The sequence below is a fragment of the Montipora foliosa genome, chromosome 3, assembly GCF_036669935.1.
Source record: "Montipora foliosa isolate CH-2021 chromosome 3, ASM3666993v2, whole genome shotgun sequence".
In the NCBI taxonomy this organism is placed as follows: domain Eukaryota; kingdom Metazoa; phylum Cnidaria; class Anthozoa; order Scleractinia; family Acroporidae; genus Montipora; species Montipora foliosa.
The window spans coordinates 19,980,707-19,988,206 of NC_090871.1; the positions used below are offsets into that span (position 1 = coordinate 19,980,707).

General features: G+C 37.9%; 1 long non-coding RNA gene across 1 annotated transcript; it reads left to right on the forward strand.

Annotated features, from left to right (window-relative positions):
- The first annotated feature begins 1,250 nt into the window (after positions 1 to 1,250).
- LOC137994587 (uncharacterized) lies at positions 1,251 to 4,797 on the forward strand. The gene is made up of 3 exons (XR_011122149.1): positions 1,251 to 1,700; positions 3,277 to 3,387; positions 4,171 to 4,797. It is a non-coding gene; the product is annotated as an uncharacterized lncRNA (long non-coding RNA).
- Positions 4,798 to 7,500: the final 2,703 nt, after the last annotated feature.

Sequence of the window (7,500 nt, forward strand, 5' to 3'; positions counted from 1 at the left end):
AGTTCTTTCTCTCCTATAGTTTGTTTCCTGAAGTCATGTCCAACACAATTGACGCTGTCACAACGGGAGTGACGTCAATATTAATCGTTATATGCATCATCGGGAACTCTCTAGTCTGTGCTGTCGTAAAGAGAAATCGCGATATGAGGTCAGTCAAGGATAAGTAATCATAAAAGCTAAACTAGAGCTCGTGATCCTTATTATCGCTTGCGAATTAAGGGGTAATAAAGCTTTGTGGCCACGAACGAATAAAAACAAAAAAATCGATTAACAACTGCTTTAATAAAATAATTAGGATAGTACGCGCACTCTCATCGATCAATAGCTGTGTTTAGATGAGAGTATGTAAACGCGGCTGTGACATTACACGAATTTTGATTGGTTATGTGTTGTCAGACCCACGTTTTGATTGGCTGTAGGAAATATCAGCGTGTATCAAGAAAATCTGCTTCAATCAAGAAGTGAAAAAAACAGAATTTTCCTAGTCCATTTGTCGAATTATTTTTGAGAAATATTTTTAAAAGCGATAGGAATTTTTTTTTTCGTTAAACAGTGGTGTACAGATAAGAAGTGTAAATGGGCAGCATGCGAAAACCCAGTCCATAACACATGTTTAAAAACAAAGTGGCCCAAGACCAATTGCATAGTTGTTTGTTAATCAAGAACAACGTCAGCGTAAGACTATGTGTTCGAGCCATTGAGAAGGCATGAAATCACTATCACTACAAATTTTACAGAATGTTATAGTAAAAAAAATGCCAATTTCTCATAATCATACCTTCAATAACGATTTGAATTATTAACTAACATATTTACATGGAACATGGATCCTGTTATTTCATAGGACTCCTATTAATTATCTGCTTGTTAACATGGCAGTAGCAGACATCTGTTATTCGACATTTCATGTATCAGAGCTGATTTTTCGACACATTCCCACCAAACCAGAGGGCATGTCTGGGAAAACATTTTGTTTCCTCCGAATTTCTGCAATACAGTGGATCGGTGCTGCATGTTCCGCCTCGACTCTAGTGGTGATCGCCGTGGAACGCTACTTTGCCGTAACAAATCCCCATGGTAACGAAGGAAAGCTGTCAAAGGAAACACTTAGGGTATGTCTCTGAAGGACTGGAATGTAATGAGAAGTGGTGCGTGGGCAGAGCTACTACCAGCGAACTCACACCGAAACTTGTTTACTTACTTAGATTCAATTTTACCCCTCACGCAATGAATGCGATACGTCAAAACACAAATATTATAGACATGCGCAGTATGAACACGACTGATAAGGTCGGCTCAACGGGAATGCTATGGGGACTATGTTGTTTAATATCTTTTTAAAACGCGAAGTTTCAGCCACCGTTAAAGGCAAGGTTAAAGAATGGTACATGATCGAAATATCTACCGTTTTCAATTTCGATTCTTTCCCCTAAGTTTATACTGTACCTATTTTATTTACTTGAATGCGCACTGTTCGGTGCGTTGCTGCTTGAAGAAAAATTTCGCGACGGTGATGTTTAAGACCAGTCTTTCAGTTTGTCAATTGGTCAACATTAGGAGTTCTGCGTTGTGTTCCTGTGAAGTTATTTCATTTTTCTTCATGCGCGCTCGAGGTAGCCAAACTGAGTTGTCGAGAATCGTGTCGTGCTGGAGAGCTGTTCGATCGAATTGAGGGAAGGCAACAGAAGATTGCAGGCAAGGTACGCAATGAGTTTTTCTAATTTTCAAACCTTGACGACATACATAACACTAATAATACAATACAAAATACTAAACACTTAACTTATAAAAATGTTGTAAGGGTAAACACAGTGAAAATCGGAAACCAGTGAACCTTGAGCACACAGTACACAGAATTTAGTAGTTTTATGCACCAAATCGCTCACTTAAATAGCTACATTTTGTACTTTGGCAAAACAATGTGGCAATTTCGATTCATCAACTACTAATGGGAACCTGCTCTTCATAGCTTGTCAGGGTATATCATTACTGTTATTGTCACGCTCTTAGACAATTAAACTCAAAGAATGAAAAGGTTAAGGCAATGTAATTTCTCCATCTTTATTTGTTTGAACTTTTTTTGGAATGTCAGTTCAATCAGCAAAGGCATGCCTGAAACCTCGTTCGTCTCACCAAACTTATATTGTGTATTTTTAAACACAATATTATTACTGTCTTTTTTTAGGACAGTCAAATTATACAGGAATAACATGGATCTGATCCATTAACAGATAATAAATCTACCATCCTGCACCTCATCTTAATAAAAAAATTCGTAACACCAAATAAAATATTGTTCACGGTTTTTGGTACCTACTAATATTTACAACTGACATCAACTTCATAATTAAACCCTGGGTAGTTGAAAGCTGTGTCCATTTTTTTTGGTTAATATCACTTGAAATAAAGAACTCTTTTTGCCTTTACTTTACATGCATTGGGGTAAAAAATATTCCTGTCACTAAAATTATTCTTTTGGCTTTTACAGTCAAAAGTGATCTATACCAAACTTTTGTTAGGTGCAATTCATTTATCTTACACCAAAAATTCTTGGAAAACAGCACCTAACGACAATATCCGTGGTTTATTTAGGGTAATTTATCCTAAAATGTTCACTAACCAATCAAGGACTCATGCTACCAAGAGCAAACACAGGACGGTGTGTGATTTGCTGTATAATTTTCAAAGAAAAGTGACTTCATTTTAAGTTTTAACACTTAAACTCAAAGAAAAATTTAAAGTCATTCTTTCAATGACATAACATTTTCTCACACATCTTTATATTCAGTTAAGGTTTCTTGTTGTAGCATGACTGTGATTTCTGCCTACTGAAACTGGGACCATGGATTCATTCGTTACAATTACAGTCAATCTATGTCACCTATGACCAATATTTCTGAGACTGAAATGATCATTCGAAGTCCTATTTGTAACTTCTGGCATTTGAATGGTCTGAGTCTTTAAAATTTCTGGAAATCTTTCCAAAAAAAAAGTATCAGCTGAAAAAAAAAGGCAAAGCACATACATGTAGGAAACAACTGATTGTTTTCAAATACTAGTATGCAATAAACTAGGGAAGTTTCAATGAAAATTCTTAAATCTCCCTGGCGATGATCACAACTGACATGTAATTTTTAAAACCCTGTTAAAACTTAAAAAATACTGGTCACATGTGAGGAAGATTGACTATAAATTGACTTTAACCTTTCCAAATGTTAGTTAGTTCCCCCTTTTTGATGAGCCACCCCTCAGTCAGGTCTTATTCTTCATGAACAGGGACAGATGTTATGGACATATCCATGGGGACATCCAAAGTGGACACAGAATTAACTGATGAGGTTGGGAAGATACGCGGAAGACTTTTGATGCACTTCTGGCATTCCACTGGTAAGTCATGTGTTGAAAGCTCCTCACCATAATCCCACACCGTAAGTGCTGCAAGGTGCATTAGAGGTGGCACCTGTCCAGTGTCTCTACGCCATCCAATTGTTGTAGGCCTGAATGACCTCTGTTCTTCTAAATTTATAGTTCCTTTTGTCGAAGCTTTCCACTGAAGTTCAAGCTTACGACCTTCAGCTTTAAGAGACTGGATTGTCAGTGATGTGTCTTTGTTCAGTTTCTTTTCCTCCCACGCTTTAGGATAGACATCCTTTCCTCTAAGTTGGGCACTGACTGCACTACCTTTTCTGATGTTGTTGAGCTTTTTTCTTGCCTCTTGGAGAAGCTCTGTGGTCAGTAGTTGCCCATAGTCATTCATTCTCTGTTCATGTGTCTGCCTTGCTGTCTCAGTGGTCCTACCATTAGTTTTACCACTGTGAAAAGTGTTCTCGACAAATGTTACAGAGGCCTGTTTTGATAGTTCTGACAGGTTGTCATGAAGATAAAGTTGGGATAGATTAAACTGTCTTTCAGCAATGACATTGTTCACAGGAATGCTAAAAATGTGCTTGGCATAAAATTCAAAAAGTTGTGGTGTGGTGTCTTTGTTAATAAGACAGCTTTCAGGTGATGTTGTCATTGCTTTAATCTCAGTTAGAAGTTGAGGTTTCTGCAGCTGCCAAATATTGGCCCATTTAACCAGCCCATTTCTGTCCTTAGACACCAATCTCTGAAGATCCTGTCCATAAACTTTTACATTGTTTTCAGATGCATTTCCTTGATTGCTTTCAGTGGATACAAATTGTATGTCAAGGACCTTCAAAACAGATGACCAGAATGGACTTTGGAATCTTTGATCAGCTCCCATTCCAAACAGCTTGGGAAAGGATAACCACTCAGCACCATGTTCTTTAATTACTTTCAGGGCCTCTTGCAACATGGGCCTCTGCACTTCCTGGTAAAAGTGTTTAATAGCGGCTGGATCTTTCAAAGATAATTGCACTTGCTCTTCTGTTAAAGGAAAATACAGTGATGGACACAGTACCATTTGACTGAGGGTTTCATTGTGCTTGAGAACAGTTGCAGGCCATAGTCGTGCCAGATATCCACTGGAAAAACCAAGTTCCTCGTCACTTGCTTGTGATGAATTAAGAGATGGGATAATGAACTTGTCAAGAAATTCAAATAAGAATTTAATTTGCACTTGGATCATTGGGCAGGAGCTCAGCTTGATGACATTTTGCCAGACTGATGAGTGGTTATCTGACTTTGGCATCCTTTCTAGTATACGCTCTGCAAGCTGAAGACAGGCTTTTCCATACTTTAAATACCATTGTAGCATCTCATGGTAATATGTCCACCTTGTGTCAATAAAGGACTGTGGAAGGGGTGGCTCTTTACTTAAAATTCCCAGTGAAACATACATTACCTTGTACTGACTTGGGCGTTCATGGTGGAGCCAGGATATCTTGTATAATAATTGCAATATGTGGTTGTTGTTCATATCACCCTTTGCCCCAAACCCAGCCTGGCACATTCTTCGCAGCATTATATTAAGTATGTATGGGTAACAGCCCACAAAAAACATTTCCCTGCCAAACAGTTTGGAGTTGTTTGCAATCAATCCATTTGATTTACCCTTTTGGGGAGAGGCATTCTCCCCAACTAACCCTGAGACATTTGATATGCCAAATGTGTCATGAACAATGTGGAAATCGACATCTGACTGGTGTTTTCCTGACCCACTAGCTACAATGCTGTTAGCAAGAACATAAGCCCTTGGCTTGTTAGTTTCATGGCACCATGTGTGCACCCCCACAATGTGCCTTTCCTCCCCTCCTTTGTTAGAGTCATCACTCCAAACATGAAAATCATATTTGCTGTTTGCAAATCTTTTACACAGAATTAAGTTGTCTGCCTCCCCTAAAAGAACATTCCAATCTGACAAAGTAGTTGGGGAAACAATAAGATTTTTTGGGGGACTACAATTAAACAAAATACTGAAAATTAAATGTAATGCAATTGGTGCCTTTTGGTTAGATAAAAGACATGCATGTTGTAAATATCTAATGCAAGCCATGAACATTACACTCCTATGATTTGCTCCATTTTTGCCATGGGCAAATGTATCCACAAGAGAATAACTGTTTAAAACATCTCCTCTTTGTTTGAGTTGGTTTTTCAGTTTTGTTGCAACAGATTTTGCCCCCCTTAGTTTTTTTATTGTGTCGTTTTTCTTCAAGGATGTGGTCTTCAACAATTTGTCTTGCTTTGTAACTTGTTTTTGTAGGGTCAGAGTCTATTTCTTCAAATCACTGTTCCTTCTTCACAGAAATACTGAAAACAAGGGAAAAAGTCACACAAAAATTTTATTGACTTGTGGCTTTGAAAACAAATTATTTCATTAAATTCACGTTTTGAAAAGTGTGAGCCTTAAACTCTCCTTTCTACATTTAGATGTGGCTACTTTATTTACTGGTGTTTTCTTTCAACCTTATGAAAGTTATTCGTCACTGTCGAGAACATTGTTTTTTTTTTATCAATTGGAAAGGTATTTACACAGTTCTCTAAGTAAAGGTTTTGTCCTCTTGAACTCAAAATAAGCTTAAATTTATAACTCGAGAAAGGTAAGAAAAGTCTAAAAATATAAATCTAGATCGCATTCGACATGAGGAGGACTCCTCCGCGGTCCGCACAAAATCATCTACTGTGCCATTTAAAAATATTTTTCACGTTTTTTCCCTCCGAGTAATGATTCTTTGCGTTAACAGAATTTCTGTGTTGGCATATATCGAAAATGCTTTGTTTCTTTCAGCTCTGCTACATTATTTAGTGTCCAAAATAAAAGCAAAAATTCGCTGGAAATTATAACAAGACCTTTTACAACGGTCAATTATTAAAACATAGTTTTAAGGCGTTTGTTTCAGTCTCTCTAAAGTAAAACTTTCTTTTACCCCATTTTAAGGAGATCACGCTAACGTTTTTCACCCCGCTAGCTACCCGCAAAAATGTACAAAGGATTTTCACTAGCTCCCTGCCTTTTCGTCGTGAAATTATTTTTAAAAATATTCAACGTTGTTTCACTTAAATGTCGATGAATGTCCGTTCTGTGGTCCAGTTGAACTTAACTTTCAACCTCAAGCTTATAAAGCCTTGAAAGGAATTATAACTGTACTGAATGAACAGGCCGGATGCAGGTCAGTTGTTTCACGTCAAAATTTGCGTCTGTTTACATTTTCCTTGTTGGGAAGCCCACTCAAAGCAGCCGTAATAATAAGTATGCCAATTCCAAAAAAAAAAAAAAAACAGACTTGAGTTATACATTTACCCATGTACTTAACCAATGCTTACCTATACTTTTTCGAAGCGTTTGGATTGTCCTTTTGAGTCCTGCATTTTCTGATGTTAGTCGTTTACATTCACGAGAGAGTTTGTCGATCCTCGCAAGCTCGCTTGCAAACTTGAGAAAAACACTTTCCGGAGTTGCTGCCGCTGAATCCTGACCACCAACACTACAACTGTTTTCTTCTGGTTTCTCTTCTGATTTTAGTTTCTTCGCCGGCTGATATTTACTAGAAAACTGCCCGCCGATAAATTTTCTTCGCCCCATTAGCTGACATTTTTTTTCGCAACTTTCGTTGTAAACAATTAACGAAAGCAGCCCGCGTTTCCAGGAAACAGCAGTCTTTCCAGGAAAGTACTCTGCGCATGTCAAAAAATTTTGGTAGTTACGGACATCGGGGGAAGGATCCCCTTGCGTGAGGGGTAAATTTCACTGAGCCCCGTTGCCAACTGAACCGTTAATTATAGGCTACTACCTCACAAAACTGCCTGAATTTCCTGACACTGAATAGGCCAACCAAATTCCTTTTTCTTTAAAATAACGAAATATAAACGAATGCACCAGTCACTGCTCTCAGTCTAACTTTGTAGCCAATAATTTCATGGTTCCTCTGACGGACAACGAAAAACATTTCGTATGTTTGGTTAAAGATTCGTTGACAAAGCTTAACATTTAAATATCAAATTCTCCTCTCAGCGGGACAATACGCCGCCACGAATGTGCTTTTATCGATAAACCTGGAAATCGTGCACAAAGCGTACAAATGTCTTGCGTCAAGG